Below are 5,233 nucleotides of genomic sequence, written 5' to 3' on the forward strand. Positions count from 1 at the left end.
TAAACCAAGACAATCTGATATCATCTTACACTACATGTTTGTATCGTAATCAGTATAATTGGAAGCCAGTTCAATTAAGAACTGAGTTAAGAATTTGCAAATTGAATAAGATAGAGTTGAATGTCATATAGATTCAGCATTGGATAGTGTCTCAGAAACATGGGTGTACATCTTCAAAGTATGTATTAAGGAGGCTGCTAGTTTGCTCCCAGCTTCCTAGACCCAAAATAATCACACGGAAATCATATTAATTGAAACACTGCTTGGCCCATTAGCTCTAGCTTCTTATTGGCTAACTCTTACATGTTAATTTAACCTATCACCATTAATCTGATCATGGCCACATGGTAGTGGCTTACCAGGTAAAGTTCTGTCTGGCTCCAGCGGGGCTACAGGGCTTCTCTCTGACTCCACCTCCTTTTTCCTAGCATTCAGTTTAGTTTTTTTCCAATTAGCTCTGCTATAGGCCCAAAGCAGTTCCTTTATTTATCAGTGGTAATCACAGAAATACAGAAGAAAATCCCACGTCAAAAGTATTTACATTTAGTGGAAACTTGGTGTTATAAAATCTAAATAACACAGGTTAAAAATGTCAAACTGTAGAATAAATCAAGCATATCTCTATTCATCCTTCTTCCCCGGGAACCAGCATTGTTGCATTATTTCTATTCAGCAAAAATGTGATCTAATTTAGGAATCTTTTATTTTCATGTAATTTTAAACTCTGTGACATCTTACAGGACAGTATTGACAAAGTTATCAAATCCTGAAAGTGTACCAACAATTTTCTTTTTGCCACTGTTCATGGCAGTGAGAATTCTTGATCCTGTGCACTTGTCCGTAATTTTAGTGTCATGATCTGGGAAGGGTTAGTTGTCACCTTAGCCGCCAGAGACATGTCAGAAGTCACCTGGTCCTTTATGATTCACTACAATCCTAATCAAAACTTTATTTACTGATGGGGAAATTTTTTAAAGATTATCCCTCCCCCAAATATTTTTATGACATGGTATGAAGTTCTGCTTAAGGACACAGATATACGTCTGTCTGCCCCTAGATTCCATCACATTTCACACCATCACCTAACGTGAAGGAGAAATTCAACCAAGTGAATAGGATATATTCCTTCAGATTGTAGCTACTTTCTTTGACTTGTATATTTTCTGAACAAGTAACTATATGATTGCATCCATCTTTTGGGATCTTGCTTTGGCACGAAATATATAGATGTATCATTTTGGTCACCTTTGCCATTTCTCCTTGGTGGAATTTATTTCTTTGTCAACATTCTTCACTTGTAATGGTATTTTATTTGTATTTTAAAAATAAATCTTGCCTGAAGATCAAATGCAAAACTAAACCACTAGAGGCCAGGGAGTGGTGACACACACCTTTAATTATAGGACTCAGGGGACAGAGGCAGATGGAGCTCTGTGAGTTCAAAGCTACCCGGGAGGCTATGCAAGATCTATCCAGAAATAGATCCAGGTGGTAATGACTCACACCTTTAATCACGTGTTTGGAGGTCACATGCTTTTAATCCCAGCTCTAGGGAGGTGGAGACAGGAGCAATATGTCTGAGTGAAAAGAGAAATACAAAGGGGAAGAGAAAGGAACTCACTGGAGTATGGAGTCTGAGGATTTTTGTAGACAGCCTCTCTCCTACATGGTTGAAGAGTTGGAAGAGGAAAAGGGGCTCTCTAAGTGGTTTGGCTGCTTTGCTTTTCTGATCTTCAGCTTGAACCCCAAAATCTGTCTCTGGGTTTATATTATTTGTGCTACATTCCCAACATGATTTAACACTTTTGAAGGAAGATTGTCTTTGAATGCTCACTATCTTCTATCCAGGAAACGGTATTGCTCTTGAGTGTGTTCTGTACATTAATATTCTGTACAGAGAAGCAGAAACTCACATGTCACCACTTAGTGCAGAACCCAGGAGACAAAGATACTCCAACAGACCTGTGTACTATTAGTCTACCAATAATTCTGCACAATAGTCAAAGTGTATAAAAGACCTGTGCCTTTCTAAAAATTCTGAGAATTGATGCAAGAAATAATAACACATTTCTGTTTTAGACTCTGTATAATATTCCAATAACATACACATGCATAACATATAATAATCTTTTCTACAAAGTTGTGATAAATAGATGCATTTGATTAAAATAAGAATTTATACTTCAAAAAGCACTAGCTTGGGTTACTATTTCCCATTTTAATTGGGATTCTTATTGCTCACAGCATATGCTTTTAGACACATTGACACTACAGTTTTGAATCTTCCACTTCAGAGACCATAGTTTACTTATTCGATCAGAGCTATTTAAAATGCACCTTAATAAGCGTTCAAGGCAAGTGTGAAGCACACATAAGGAATAAAATGGTTTTCACTTAAGTATATCAAAGAATTGGTTCATATCAGGGCGCTTAAACAAAGTGCATTAATGCTGAATGCCTTTTACTATTAAAAACCCACACATGGTAGCTCTGCAAATTTCAGTTCACCAGCATCTGATTAAGTGGTTATTAAATCTTGATGAACATAGGGGTCATTTCCAGCACTGTTTCTGGGTAATGCAGTGGCAGTGTTCCTGAGAACAGCACTTCTTGAAGAATTTCTCATTGGATTAGATTTTTGTGTGATTTATGCCACGCCAGTGCGGGCTGAAACCAAGAGTCTCGGCGGAGGGTGTCCAGGTTGGAACGAATACACAGAGCATGCGTTTGAGGTGGAACAGCCCCTCTTTATTGTCTGCTGGGCTGGTTTTATAACATGGCACCAAATGAGGAGGGGGCTGCGAAGGGACTGTAACCTGACCCTGGCAGGGATCAAGGACTGGTCACCATGCACTTAAAATTCCTTCCTTCCCTGCTCCAGGAGCAGAGGGAATTTATTATGTTTTCCTTGCAGATAAGCACCTCAAATGGGGGCAGGGATATCAACTCGGGGCTGCAGTTCCCACAATTTTGGAAATGCCAGGCTTCTCAGTGATGAGCTATTAGAAACCCATCTATGATTTATACACGAGCCATTTGTTTGTCAAGTTCTTATAGACTCATTTTCATGTGTACATTGTGTGGCTGATTCTATGTATGTGGACCATGCGTGTGCAGGGGTAAATGGAAGTTAGAAGAGGGTGTTGTTTCTCCTGGAATTGGAGTTACAGGTGTTTATTAGCTACTGTGAGGATGTTAGGAAACAAACTTGGCTCCTCTGTGATAGCAGCAAATCCTCTTAACTGGTGAGCTGTCAGAGCCAATGTTAAACTATAAGTTTTCATTACTATGCCTAAGAGATTCATGAAACAAAAATGCCTCTGACCTGCAAGCCCCTTGCCCTACCAAGGACATATAATCCCTGAAATGCTGGAGCCTGTTGTTTACGGGAGATGACAAGCCACGGGTTTTCCATTCCCCCTAAGCAAGTTTGTTTGACCCATCTGCACCAATGTGATTGATTGCGTGTGGGCGGGAGGTTAACGAGCTGGAAGTATGTCATGAAAAATGCTTGGCCCTGATTGGGTCTGGTGAGAAATGCAATGAACTGATGGTTTTCCTTCTTAAGTTCCTACAAACTCTGATTCTGAGCCATTTCCCTTGAACCTGGGTAAGGACCTGGTCAGAGCCCATCCACTTGACCAGTATTTAATTAAAGCTTGTTTCAGATTTGGTTTTAACCTTGGTAATGGTCTAGTTCAGGATTGGTGGGATTAACAGAGCCATCTCCCCAGATCCCAAAGACCACTTCTTTTTTTCTAAAGTTTTGGAGATTGTGTTTAATTATAACATTTCTTTCTTCCCTTTCTTCCCTCCAAATTCTCCCATATGCCTCTCTCCAACCTCCTTCAAATTGATAACCACATTTTTTATCTATTGTTATTACTTGCATACACACATATTTGTACATATACATGCATTATATAATTTCATAATGACATAGTGGTAACTTAGTGATGTTAGCTGCTTCATGTAGCAGTCACTCAAACTTTCATTATTTTTTTATTTCTTTTCTCAACCAAACTGAAGAAGCCTAAAGTATTTCAGCCATCTTCTATTTAAATAAGATGGGGTGTAAAGATATGATGGAGGAAGGTCATTAGTTAAAAACTAAAGAAACTGCCTTGGCCCATTTTATTGGTTAGAACATAGGTGGGTGGGGTAAACAGAACAGAATGCTGGGAGGAAGAGGAAGTGAGCTCAGAGACGCCATGCTCCCCTCTTCTGGGCAGACGCGATAGCTCTGCTCTCTGAGCTCAGACCCAGGATGGACATAACTAGAATCTTTCCCAGTAAGACTGATGCTACACACATTATTAGAGATGGGTTGATCGGGATATGAGAATTAGCCTGTAAGGGCTAGAATTAATGGGCCAAGCAGTGTTTAAAAGAATACAGTTTGTGTTTTGTTATTTCTGGTGTAAAGCTAGCTGTGCAGGAGCCGGGCGGGACGAAATGCAGGCCCACAACTCCCTCAACAAAGATAGGTTATAATTCTGAAGTTGAAATAAATAGTTGGGCACTATTATTGTATGCTTAAATTTTTGTACTTAACTATATTTCAAAGTGTAGTTGGAGTCCTTATCAAACTTACTTTGTTATGCATGCTTCTTCCAGATATGTGTAATCTTTTAAAAACAGATTAAAGATGCATGACCAGAAAATTGAGCTAAAATGTACATTAAAATTGTGTAATTTTCAAATCTCAATTTTACTATTCCTTAACTTATACTGCTTTCAATGTCTCCTTTACTCAGATGCCATACAATGCTTCACTTGACAGGCTAACTTTTGGAACAATGTGTAGGAGTGTTTTACTTACAACTATTAAATATGCAAAAATACCAGGAACTTCACAGGCTTGAATACAAAGAAAAGTGGGTGTGGGGAGGGAGAACTTTGATTCATTGTGAATGCTTTTTCCCTTCTTGTACCAGCTAGATTTAACCTTACAGTGATTTGCCTCATCCTAGCTATATTTACACAAGTTGTAAGCTCAGTGAACAGTTTCTCTTTATAGCAATCTAAAAAGTGTTTGATAGAAATATTAACAGTGACAGAAACTCAGCTCAAAGTGATGTTTGCAATGCTGGAGTGACAATGCATGTAGGCAGTAGGTCACAAACAGATCACATGCTGTAGATGAGATGAGTTTAGATTATTCTCAGTTGAAAATAAACACAACATTTTATTTTATTATTATTTTTTTTTAATTCTAAAGTAGGCAAAGTGG

The 5,233-nt window shown here is 38.5% G+C and overlaps 1 pseudogene; it reads right to left on the minus strand.

Annotated features, from left to right (window-relative positions):
• Positions 1–625: 625 nt before the first annotated feature.
• LOC126506271 (U6 snRNA-associated Sm-like protein LSm5) lies at positions 626–898 on the minus strand (annotated as a pseudogene).
• Positions 899–5,233: the final 4,335 nt, after the last annotated feature.

This window comes from Alexandromys fortis, unplaced genomic scaffold (genome assembly GCF_014885135.2).
Source record: "Alexandromys fortis isolate MF-2015 unplaced genomic scaffold, M_Fortis_MF-2015_v1.1 scaffold_0, whole genome shotgun sequence".
NCBI classification, from domain to species: Eukaryota; Metazoa; Chordata; class Mammalia; order Rodentia; family Cricetidae; genus Alexandromys; species Alexandromys fortis.